General features: G+C 37.1%; 1 protein-coding gene across 6 annotated transcripts in view; it reads left to right on the top strand.

The window, feature by feature from the left end:
* AGTR1 (angiotensin II receptor type 1) overlaps positions 1-6,907 on the top strand; it is a 49,781-nt gene that overhangs the window by 3,678 nt on the left and 39,196 nt on the right. Inside the window, exons 1-2 of one of the 6 annotated variants that reach the window (XM_034439284.3) lie at positions 234-353; positions 4,303-4,436. The exons of 2 other annotated variants lie outside the window; for them this stretch is intronic. The gene's annotated coding sequence lies outside the window, so the exon portion shown is untranslated. Of the gene's footprint in view, positions 1-42; positions 354-4,302; positions 4,437-6,907 lie in introns of those variants that run through there. 3 more of the 6 variants (XM_034439281.3, XM_034439283.3, XM_034439282.3) reach the window with 3 other exon arrangements.

Genomic DNA, 6,907 nt, shown 5'->3' with positions numbered 1-6,907 from the left:
GGCGGGGGAAAGAAAGCGAGGTGGCCAGAAGGGGGTCTCCTAGGAGGGAATGGGGCGGGTGGAGTGAGCTAGATGGGAAAGAAGCGGGCAACGTCCTTTGCTATAAATCCAGAACTAACACCGGACAAGTCCAAGCCTCATGACACTCCCTTCGAGTTACCCGGGGGACTGGGTTGAGGCTGAGCCTCCGCCTTCTAGCAATAGTAACACCAGCGTGTTCAGAAGGCGAAGAGAAGGGCTCGTAGCGGGCAGAGAGACCGAACTAAAGGGAGAAGAGGGAAAGCGCCACCAATCCGTAGGTGTAGCACCGCGGCCACCTCCTCGCCCTGCGACACACGCGCGGAGGCGCTCCTGTAAGTTTCTTTCCCCTCCACTCTTTTCAGCGCTATTTCAGTTTTCTTAACACCCCGCGCCCATATCTGTAGGATCAGGTAAGGTTGTGGAAAGGTCTGAGTAACTTGTGGGGTACTGATGTTGCAACACCGATGAGCGGAGGCTGCTCCTGCGAGATGCAGATGCGGTAGTAATACTAGGAGTTGGGTATTGTTATTTCCTCCTCTCCAGTTCTTTGCTTTAAAAAAAATCAGACAGTTGCAATCAAAATCCAGCAACTCGATTTCTGAATTTCGTAGTACTTGGCTAAACTTGAGTATTGTATTGGATCATAATTCTGGAATACTTAAAATTTTAAAGACTTTGGAGATATTTAACTTGCTGCGATATTTAAAGATATTTATATTGTTTCTAGGATAAAGTATTCCTTTTACGATTTATTATTATTTACACTGCTACTTCTTTTTCTGGTGAAGCGCAATACAAAATGTATCTTTCAAGGTGCATATGTACTTCATTATATAAGCACTTTTTGGGAGGTTATAGAATAGAATAGAATAGAATTTTTATTGGCCAAGTGTGATTGGACACACAAGGAATTTGTCTTGGTGCATATGCTCTCAGTGTACATAAAATAAAAGATACGCTCATCAAGAATCATAAGGTAATGATAGTCATAGGTTACAAATAAGCAATCAGGAAACAATATCAATAGAAATCGTAAGGATACCAGCAACAAAGTTACAGTCATGCAGTCATAAGTGGGAGGAGATGGGTGATGGGAACGATGCGAGAAGATTAATAGTAGTGCAAACTTAGTAAATAGTTTGACTTAGTAAATAGTGTTGAGGGAATTATTTGTTTAGCAGAACGATGGCTTTGATTGTACACTCTGTTCAGAAAACTTTGAATGTTCAGAAAACTTTGAAAGTGGGATTGCATTAATCAGTTCACAATAACAACTGGGCCCCTCCATGAAGAGAGTAGTGCTGTTCCAAGGCTAGCTTGAAACGACGCCACAGAAACAATGCTGTGTACAAATGATAAAGGGTGTCTCCACTTCTGGCCTTATCATATGAATCCTCTTGTCTTTGTCCTCTTATCAGCACCTCCAATCACTTAACAGTGTAGACTACCAGCCAATACTGTACAAGGGGCAAGTTTTCCAACTTCTCACAACATCCAATGGAAAAAGTTATATTCTTGCTTGGATCTAAAAAATAAACAATTGAGTTCACAGTCTGTTCTCTTCTGAACATTGAAGTAATTTCATGCCAGTATTGTATCTTAGCTATTGCTATGTTTTTCTTGATTTTCTCTCACAAGATGTTTATAAGGTACTGATTTTTGGGGGCTTCAGTGCATTAGCTCTGTGCATTGGCTCTTTGCAGTTAAACGCTGTAGTCCCGGGGAAGCTCTTTCTATTTGGTTGGGTTGGTTAAAGTCTATTGAATTCAGTGGCATTTGAATAGCCAAACTATGTAGAGGATCACAGTCACGTGTTCTGGTTAGGAAACTCACTCCATTCTATGACCTTCGATGCCTTCTCTTGTCCCCTGATTATTATCAAAGTCTGACGTAAATAAAAGTCCAGCATTTAACTAATAAGAATGTGTACTTTAATGTACTTTGCACTTCGAAAACTCCATGGATATGTTTAATTTAGTTACCAATTACTACTTTTGACTCTTCCAAACCTCTCTATTTTATCCACATTTGGCTGCTTGGTATGTGTACCCTGTATTGTAGAACAGATACATTGGTTTATGTGGATAAAGTGAGGAATGATTTCTTAACACTCCAATCTTGCTAAGCGGATTGGAATTGATAGTTTTAATAGAGTCATAATAATTGGAAGAATCTGTCATTTATTGCAAGTGTAGGTCAGAATTTAAAAATATGTAAAATTCTGATTAAGGAAAACTGAGGATTATACTAACCTTGGGTCCCGCAACATAGAAATGGCAATATTTGAGACCAGGTGGAAGAAAATTGTAAAACAATCCTGCGTGTCAAACATCACCATTATGGGGCCTATCTATGTGAACATTTCCATTACCATACAAAAGTAAAGAGTGAATCACGCTACATAAAGTCTGCCTAATACTGATTTTTTGCTATGTGTAAAGTAGCCAAAATAAACATTACATGATTTAGGATATATACAGATAAACATGCATGAAAGGTTAGAAACCAACTCTGTCTGTGTCTGCTTTTAAACTGAAATCAGTGCTAGTACTTGAGTAGACTTGAGAAGATTTGCTCCATGACCTTTGGTGTATAATTATGGAAGAGAAGACAAGAAGCAGCAGACATTTGAAAAGGGAGAAAAATGCTTGGGAAACATAGACAGAGAAAACAGTGGAAATTCTCCAAATGGAATGTTGATCACTTTTTCATCTATGGAAAGTATGTGTGTGAACATGCTAGGAATCTAGATAGGAAAAGGATTGGATATGATTGCAAAGGGCAATACCAGAGACCCCTTAGCTTTCATAATATACAAAACAAACTTCTCACAAGAATAAAGGAACAGCTCTGGCATGTGAAGAGACCAGCAGTGTACTACACCTGAGATACTGAGGAAGAAGGAAATTGAATGAGAAATAAATGCAGTCAACCAGTTCTTGCCTCCTACAATTTGTGTGGATACAAAGCAAACTTGATTCCTTTTTATATTTTTTTTAAGGAGTCATGAGTTGGAGGAAGTAGGTGGCTCATAAACACAGTTTTGACATATTAACTGTGTTTCTGAACCTAGTTATCTCCCAGGTAAGATTTTCAAGGGTTTTCCTCCAAGACTATGACTTTTAGGCTCACTAGTTTTGTTATTATCCTATAGTTATTGTTATTATCCTTATATATAAATGTATTGTAATAGGATACTTTTTTGTCCGTTGGTTTCTTCCCTCCCATCCGGTGGGTCCAGGGCAAAAATGAGGGTTCCTTTTATTGTCTTAGTGACTTCATAGCAAACATTTTTGACCTGATATGCCCATTTAAAATGAGAAGATATTTTTGCTTTTCTATCTTATTGCTGTGACTAAATGTTGCAATATTTAAGGCTGTAGACAAAGAACCAATGTGTGCATTTGGTAAGGTGTTGAACTGGACTGGGGAGAGTTGAGTGCTACCCCATTCACAGTCATAGGAATAGATCTGGGGCGATTATTCATCTGTAGCTTAACCTATTTCTCCATGAAAAAATAAGGTTAAGTGCTGATGATATCTAAGGTATCCTACTCTGTTCTTAATCTACAGACAATATGTCTATGGACTTGGTTGACTGGGGCTATAGTCACTTCCAAAGGATGCCAGGGAACGGAAGTTATGGTGTAACCCCTAAACTATCCTGTTGAACTAATTAGAATTTCTATCACAACAGTCATAGATAAAACTCAACTATCAGAATAAGTCTCTATTACTCTGAGTTTCTGTTACTCAGAGCAAAAATATGCACCAAAAAAATCCTCGTGACCCAAACCCATGTAGAAATATATCTGGACTTCAGAAATTCAATAAATCAGAATAGTTAATGATGGGTTTCATTATGGGGAAGAGAAGATTAGTAGTAGAACACATGTTTTATATATAAAACAGTAGTTTTATATAAACTTTGCAGTGTTCGGTAAGACCTCTGTTTAAGAATTGCTCCGGGTAAAGTACACAAACTTGAGTTAGTAATCTGTATGATTTCATAAACTGGCTTCTTAGAGAACTATAGGGATAAGATCAATGTCAGGCAAGACAGAAACATCTATCAAGACAGATGATAGATGATAGATTGAGATAGAGATTTCCATACCTTTTAAATGGACTCTGATTTTATACTGTTTTAGTTTGCTGGATTATTTTTCTTCATTGAGTTTTAAACTGACTTGTTATTGCAAAATTCACTTCATTGCCCTGTGTTTAAAACTAGTGTGCAGATTTTATAGACGCATTACTATGAATTTGTTTATCCTACAGCTCTTCCTGACAGCTGAGCTAAAGTGCTATCCACCTGTCCTTGAGTTTTTAGAAAACTATAACTTGCTGTGTCTATTGACAATCCTACTCTGCCAGAGGCACAATACCAGCAAATAGTGCTGTTTTTATTTAAGGTGAGTGTACATTAATGACAGAAATTGGTGGGCTCCCCAGCTATGTTTGCATCCATTCCCATCAAATATTACCTTCCAATGGCAAAATAACCATTAATTAACATGGGATGCGTTGGGGAGGAAACAAGATTTGAAGATGGCCAGGCCAGCACTTTTAGCTGTCTGTCACCATTCATTCTGGTTGGTGCAAGTGTTTTGTGTGAGTGCAATCAATGATGAGCTTCTAACTGAATTCCAATAAACAGGGCTTTAGGCTATTTTGGAACAGGACTAAACTCATACCTAAAAGAGTCCTGAACATCAACTGCAAAGCCGTTTGCCATAGCAGAGATGCTTATTTGGCTTCTTTTAGATACCACTTAGTAGAATTCTAGAAGAATTTTTTTTTTTAATTTGATTTATATGCCGCCCTTCTCCGGAGACTCAGGGCGGCTTACAATGCGTTAAGCAATAGCCTACCATGTTCTACTAGATGTTACAGTCATCTCATCTTCAGATATTCCTTTTTAGTGGGCAATAAGCTGTGCAGTTTGGCGATGAGCACAATCTAATACATTTCACAGATGATTGAGTTGTTGAGTTCTAGTGAACCTTATAGGGAAGGATCATTCTGGCAAATCTTTGTTCAAAAACTGATGCTGGGAAAAATTGCACTGGGAAGTTGCAGAAAGATGACCATCTTTTTATTCTGTGCCTGTTCACCGCCCTGAGTCCTTCGGGAGTAGGGCGGTATACAAATTAAAATGAAATGAAATGAAAAATGAAATCTTATTTCTTCCAGCTTTGACATACAGCCTCTCTCTCTCACTCTCACAGCTGCTTTGGGGTGATTTATGTCTCTCCCACTATTCACCCTCTATTCAAAGCAGAATGACCTTGGAAAATACTGTTCAGGGATTATGGAATATGCCCTCAAAAGTCTCAACTTGGTCAGAAAGTGCCAGAAGGATCCTTCCCTGTAAAGTTCACTAGAGCTCAACAGTAATCAAATCATCTTTGAAGTGTGTTAGATTGCAAAACTGCACAGTTTATTGCCCACTGAAAAGGAATACTTGAAGATGAGATGATTTTAACATCATGAGAACATTGCAGAAAAAAAATTGTTGACCATGTCCATGTCAAGAGGTAAGTGGGTCCTTAATTTCAGCTATTTGCCCAGAGAATTGCAGAGAAAGAAAGAGAGGGAGAAGGAGAATGAAAATTATTTACTCTGCTAATGAGATTTGTAATCCAGCACATCCGAACAACATTCAGTTGAAAAAAACATGAGATGGCTGGATGAATAAACAGATGATAAGTCTTTACAATAGTTTTCTAACATACATACTTTTGTGCTAAACCCATAATATCCATAAAGTAAGGCATAACGCATAAGGAATTACTATTGGCAGAAGATTTTTGTCAACATACAGCCTTGTGACTGTTATCATAGCAATGTTAGAAACAAATCCTAACTGTAGCTCTCAAGTGAATGTGTATAAGTTTGTCTCTGATTTGGCAAACAATATTGCTATGTATTACATTTAAAAACACATTTCTTGTTTTAGGTGTATATATTGCATTGCTAGCTTCCTTGCACATTTTATAATTAGAACTGCTGTGAGATATTTCTCTTAAATGAACTGTAAACATCTGGGCTTCCTCTGAATAGCAGCAAAGAGTCCAAACTTTCTGTGTAGTTGTCAACAGGATGTTTGTAACCCAGATTAAATGAATTTATTTTAAACCTAGCATTATTGCTTACAAGCAGGGTGGATTTGATTTAAATCAAGTTGATTTAAATCACAATTTAAATCATGATTTAAATCACTAGTAAAAAGGCTTGATTTAAATCAACTCGATTTAAATCATAATTTTTAAAGAGCAACTGTCATCTCTGCTACTCCTTTGACCCATTGTTGACTCACCGATAGTCCCAGTGTTGCAGAATATACAGCCTCATGCTACATAACTAAGCTCCGTTTCATGCTGAATAAATTAAATTATTTATGTATCTTAAATAGAAAACTATCTTACGATAGATTTTTACCCCAAAAGTTTTTTATTAAAATAAATTCGATAAAAATCAAAAAAATCCGTTTTAAATAAAAAAATCCAATTTAAATCAAAAAATCTGATTTTTTTTATTTTTTTTAAAAAATCATTGATTTTTATCCACCCTGCTTACAAGTTGTTTTATACCAATACCAATCATGTGTTTGCATTGTTTTAGCATATCTTAATTGAATTTGAATTATATTCTATTGCCTTCTGCAATGCTACTAGATATATTGTGAAGCACTAGTCAATGTTGGATTGCCAACATGATCGTCAACGTCCGATGACAGATATGGCACAAGAAGAAGAAGACACTCTTCAAACTACAAAAATTCCTCAGCCTATTTTTCTTGCTACATTAAGGCAGTACATTGGCTAAAAAAAGATGATGTCTGATAAGACACAGTGGTACAAAACTAAGACATTCATCAGGG

The sequence above is a fragment of the Pantherophis guttatus genome, chromosome 6, assembly GCF_059756535.1.
Source record: "Pantherophis guttatus breed Tessera chromosome 6, ASM5975653v1, whole genome shotgun sequence".
In the NCBI taxonomy this organism is placed as follows: Eukaryota; Metazoa; Chordata; class Lepidosauria; order Squamata; family Colubridae; genus Pantherophis; species Pantherophis guttatus.
Note: the sequence above shows the minus strand (reverse complement) of the source record. Positions and strands in the feature narration are given on the sequence as shown.